This window comes from Choloepus didactylus, chromosome 3 (assembly GCF_015220235.1).
Source record: "Choloepus didactylus isolate mChoDid1 chromosome 3, mChoDid1.pri, whole genome shotgun sequence".
In the NCBI taxonomy this organism is placed as follows: Eukaryota; Metazoa; Chordata; class Mammalia; order Pilosa; family Megalonychidae; genus Choloepus; species Choloepus didactylus.
The window spans coordinates 215,044,428-215,050,427 of NC_051309.1; positions in this window are offsets into that span (position 1 = coordinate 215,044,428).

Genomic DNA, 6,000 nt, shown 5'->3' on the forward strand with positions numbered 1-6,000 from the left:
GGGCCACCACCATCTACCCAGGAGGGCTGTGGGAGGTGAGGGCACAGGATCCTTAGAGGACAAGAACCCAGGCTCAGAGGCTTGGGCAAGAACATGCCCAGGTCTGGGGAAGGAGGCAGGACACGGGGCTCAGTATGGAGGGTGGTCAGAGCCCCTCACCCTCACCTCTGAAGCCCAGAGCACCTGCCAGCCCCACCTGCTCAGGACTGCACTGGGCCAAGTCCACAGGTGCCCAGGCATGGAGCCGAGGGTCCTGAGGTCAGGACAGGCCAGGCTGATGGTTCATGTGGAGGGGATGGAAGGAGGACAGGGTAGAAGCCTAAGGGAGCTGGAGGGGACCGACAGGGAACTCCATCACTAGAACTGACAGTGCTCCACCCTGAGCCAGCCTCACAGGAAACCCAGAGATAGTCTCCACTTTCTCCCTGGGACCAGAAAGAAGTGGCCCTGAAAAGGTGTTTTATTCTTAATTTTTTGTCAGAGGAAATTCTCTGTACAACTGGGTTTGTGGAAGAGCCCTGAAACCCCTTCCCCTTTTCCACTTCCTTGGATGGTCATAGGGGACAGGATGGGAGAGGGCATTTCTGGGCAGGGGAAGAGAAGGGAGAGATGCGGGACACTGTTATCGAGTTCCGACTTGGCGGGCCTGGGCCAGGGGAACTGATCAGCCCCTAGGAAAGGTAGTGGGGCACGGGTGGTAGCGCCCTCCACGGCCCCCCGGGCCTGAGAAAGTGGAGCCGAATGCAGGCCCCATTTCCTCACCCCAAAGTACAACCGTTGGGGAGGACTTGCCGGAGAAACCCCACCCCACCCCGTGCCTTACCCGCACCCTCCACCCTCTTCGTTACTGGAGCAACTCCCGCCCCTTTTCAAACAACCTCCGCGCCCTCTCAAAACCAATCCAAGCCTTTAACCTCTACAGCTACCCCGCCCTCTAAACCGCCCGATATAAGCTTGTACTCTCCCCTAATAAACTCTCTTGGCTTCTTCACCCTCAAAGAAACGTGTCCCGCCTGTTCCTTCTCGCCGCCCTCCACACCTTGCACGCCTCCGCCGGGGACCGGGCCCAGTCCCCCGCCTCGCCCTCGCCTCCGGGAAAGAGCCCCCGCCGCCGGTACCCTCTGAGCAACGCCGAGAGCCGAGGGTTCAGCAACCGGCCGCCCCCCCCCCCAGACGAATCAACTGCGACCGCAACTGGTGCCCAACGTGGGGCGGGTCCTCTCCACGCAGCGGTCCAGTAAAACTACCCGCTCGCCCGGACGCCTCTCCAACTCCCCTTCTCCTCGCCTGCAAGGTAAGGGCCGCCTCTCCCTCGCCGCCCCGCGGAGCCGCCTCTCCCTCGCCGCTCCACGTCCGGAGCCGCCTCTCCCACGCCGCTCCGCGCCCGGGCCGCTCTTCCTTTCCCGCATTAACCTGGCTTTTGCCCCCGACTACCTTTCGTCTTCTCTTCCTATGTCCCCCCATTCCTCCTAACACTCTTCCTCCAGTAGCTTTCACCACGTCCGGAGCCGCCTCTCCCTCGCCGCCCCACGTCCGGAGCCGCCTCTCCCTCGCTGCTCCGTGCCCGGGCCGCTCCTCCCTTCCCGAATTAACCCGGCTATTGCCCCCGACTACCTTTCGTCTTCTCTTTCTATGACCCCCATTCCTCCTAACATTCTCCCTCTACCCCTTCATTACCTTGGTGTGGTCCTCTGTGTCTTCGTTTCTCTGTTCAGCGTGGTGTGCCTCGCCGTGGCCGCCCCCCCCCGACTGTTCCCGTTGCCGGGGGGTCCTGCTTTCTGTTCTCATCGTCTTCTTCAGCCTCGCGGCCGCGGTTTGCCTCGTTCTTGCTCGGTGGACGGCCCCCCCCCTTTTCCCCTCCGCTGTGGGTAGTCGTCTGTCCGCGCGCCGGGCGCCGGGCGCCTCGGGTCCGGGCTCTGGCGGGTCTTCTGGACGCACGTCGTTGCGGGGTGTCTGTCCGGCAGCTGCGGGTGTGCTGGGACCTCCTGCTGCCCTTTGACCCGTGGCTCACCACTTGCCATCTTTGGGGCCCCGTCACTTGTAATCGCCTTGTTGGTCGGGTCACCAGCGCCGTGGAGCATGGGAGCGGGCGCTTCCCTCCCGGCTTGCTCCCCACCTTGATGGCCGTCCGCTCCTGCCTTCAGGGCTCCCTCCCCCCTGGTCGAGGCCCCATTGAATCCGGGGGGGCCCTGTCGACTCAATCGACAGATTCGGACGGTGGGACCGATGCGGATCGCGGATTGGGCACAGGGTCCTTGGTCGAGCGAATTAGCGGCGTGCTCGAGGTCGCCCCCCAGGGACGAGGCGGTACCGAGTCTCTCCAAAATGGCGAACTTCCTCCTTCTTCTTCCACTGAGGGGAGGAAGTGCTCTAGTGATGACGTCAGCCCTAAGCCGAACTGGAAACCGCATGCGCTTTACCCCGCCCTTTCACAGGGCGGAGCTAGTCCGCCATCTTATGCCTTAGGCCCCGCCCTTTCACAGGGCGGAGTTAGTCCGCCATCTTATGCCTTAGACCCCGCCCTTTCACAGGGCGGAGCTAGTCCGCCATCTTGTGTCTTAGCCACGCCTACCGCGCCGCCATCTTGCGACGCTTGGGGCCTCCCACTTCCGCCTCCCCCTTCGGCGAGCTCCCCTTCGGAGCCGCTACCGGCAGCTGCCGCCGCCCCTCCCACCCTGCCGGCAAATAACCCCTGGCTGCCTTCTACACCTCAAGGCAACCCTTGGGGCAACGCTGCCCCTACCCCCACTCCCGTGCCAGGCCCTCTGCAAGCGCGTCCTCCTTTCTCTCGTGCTTTTCGCTGCTTTCCCCTTAACCTTACCCCCACACCGCAGAAACCGTACGACTGGTATCCCATTGACTCAGATACTATCAAGCAGCTTCGCAGGGCCGTCAAGGAAGACGGGTTAGGTAGCCCATACGCTTCCCAATTACTGCAGGATATCGCCATGGACTTTTGCCTCCCCCAAGACTGGGCCTCGCTTGCCCGTACCATCCTTAACCCCGGCCAGTTCGTTGATTGGCGTGCCCACTTCCAGGCGGAAGCAGCTAGGCAAAGCGAGCAAGACGCAGCCACTGGAGTCTATTATCACCCCGAAGCTTACTTGGGCACGGGAGCGTTTATAAATGCATCTGCTTATATTAATGCACCTACCACCTTTTGGCCTATCCTTCGGGGAATCGCCTTGCGAGCTTTTGCCAACTGCTCCGCCTGTCGGCCTAATAAATTCACCAAGCTCTTCCAGGAGCCGAGTGAGCCTTTCGCCACCTTTGTCTCCAGAGTCGAAGAAACCTGCGCTCGAAAGGTAAGTGATCCCCAGGCCCAATATTACATGGGCCCATCCTCAAATCCTGGAAAATCGTACTGTAATTCCCCCAACGAGTACTACTGTGCATACTGGGGGTGTGAAACATTAGCCACTAATTGGAAGCCTCCTGTTCCTAATCATTACCTTACCTTAAAGTGGGCCCCTACAGGGTGCAAACTCCCTACAGTTAACTGGCTCGGCCAAGAAAGCGAGGGATCCTGCACACATCTTAATCTTACAGTGTAGCTCCCCACTGATCCCTCCTGGTTACTCGGTCGAACTTGGGGCTTCAGAATCTATGAGAAAGGAGCCGACCGAGGATCACTTATTCTCATAAAAAAGGAGGCTGTAAGCCAACCATGCCAAAATACTGCATTAAAAACACCCTCTGGCATAGGTCCCAACCAAGTCATTAACCCCCTTTTTCCACAGCTCTCCAGCCGCATCTCAGCTGCAAACAACGCATCGCCAACACCACCACCCCAACCTTTTCTGCCCCCCTCTCGTTACTCCTCTCCCCTCCTCGACCTTATCCAAGCGGCCTTCACCTCAGTGAATTCCTCCAACCCCAATCTTACCTCCTCTTGTTGGCTTTGCCTCTCCACTTCCTCCCCCCTGTATGAGCCAGTTGCCTCCACCCTCTCCTTTTCAGAAAACACAGAGGACAGCCCCTTGGAATGCAATTGGAATACCTCTGCCGTCCCCCTAACCTTTCATTCAGTCTCCTTTACAGGAAAGTGCATCCGCCCTCGCTCAAGTAACTCTCCCAACCTCACAGCTTGTGCCAACTACTCATCTCCCAGCAGCTATGCCAAGTTTCTTATTCCCCACAACTCCTCCCAATGGCTCTGCTCCTCTACAGGACTTACCCCCTGCCTTAATGTGCAAACCCTCAATACAACTAATGAAACTTGCCTCCTAATTGTCCTTATCCCTAGGGTCCTATACCACAGCGAGGAAGATTTCTTCCTCCGCCTGGAAAGAACTGCAGCTCCTGCCACTCTGCAAAAGCAAAAACCCATCACCGCCCTCACAATTGCCTCTCTCCTAGGTCTTGCAGGCGCTAGCACCGGAATCGCTGCATTAGCCAGTCAAGGCTCCGCCCTAACTCACCTCCGGGCGGCTGTTGACGAGGACATTCGTCACCTACAGGACGCTATTTCCCATCTTAAAAATTCTGTCAATTCCCTCTCTGAAGTCGTGCTCCAAAACCGCCGAGGTCTCGACCTTCTCCTCCTCAAAGAAGGAGGCCTTTGCGCCGCCCTAGGAGAAGAGTGCTGTGTATATGCCAATTCCACAGGTCTCGCCGAAGACAGCCTAAAGAAGATCCGAGAGGGACTAGAACAACGCAAAAGAAACCGTGAAACCACCAACTATTGGTCCCACATCTTTACCCCCCTCCTCCCATACCTCCTCCCTCTCATCGGCCCCCTACTAATGATTATTCTAGCTCTCACCCTAGGGCCCTGCATTATCCGCAGAATTGTCCAGCTTGCTAAGAACCAAGCCAATGCTGTCTTTTCATCATTTGTGCAAGTCCAGTATCAACAACTTGCCTCCACTGAAGAAGCTGACCCTCCGCAGCGTCGCCACCCTCATCCATCCCGCAAGCAGCGAGGCCCCTCTCGAACGCCCGGGCGCCACACCAACGTCGAGCTCCAGCCTCTCTAACTACCATCTACCCCTATCCCTTCCCCCACCTCCCCTTTCCCTCATCCCTTGGCGGATCTCTCCGGTAAGCTTCTTCCTCTAATTAGAAAAGAAGGGGGAAATGCGGGACACTGTTATCGAGTTCCGACTTGGTGGGCCTGGGCCAGGGGAACTGATCAGCCCCTAGGAAAGGTAGTGGGGCACGGGTGGTAGCGCCCTCCACGGCCCCCCGGGCCTGAGAAAGTGGAGCCGAATGCAGGCCCCATTTCCTCACCCCAAAGTACAACCGTTGGGGAGGACTTGCCGGAGAAACCCCCCCCCCCCCGTGCCTTACCCGCACCCTCCACCCTCTTCGTTACTGGAGCAACTCCCGCCCCTTTTCAAACAACCTCCGCGCCCTCTCAAAACCAATCCAAGCCTTTAACCTCTACAGCTACCCCGCCCTCTAAACCGCCCGATATAAGCTTGTACTCTCCCCTAATAAACTCTCTTGGCTTCTTCACCCTCAAAGAAACGTGTCCCGCCTGTTCCTTCTCGCCGCCCTCCACACCTTGCACGCCTCCGCCGGGGACCGGGCCCAGTCCCCCGCCTCGCCCTCGCCTCCGGGAAAGAGCCCCCGCCGCCGGTACCCTCCGAGCAACGCCGAGAGCCGAGGGTTCAGCAACCGGCCGCCCCACCCCCAGACAAATCAACTGCGACCGCAGAGAGACCCCAAACCTCCATAAGCCTCAGGACCAGGAGGGGAGCAAACTGGTGTATGACGAGCAGCCTCCCTGTTTCTGCCATGCAGCGCTCACCCGCTACTCCAAATGAGGGCCTGTCACGGCAACTCAAGCTCCCCAAGCCATCACAGAAGATGCCTTTTAGTTAGCCCTCCTCCGGATTCCTTGCCAACACCTTTCCATGGGAGCATACCTGAGCCTTATTGCTGCTCGCTAAAAAGTGTTCCTTTGGTCCTGCCGACCTTGGGTTCTCTCCAAATGCATCAGATGGGTGGCGGACCTCCTTGTTAAAGGTAGATTTGAAGAAAAAGATTCTGTTC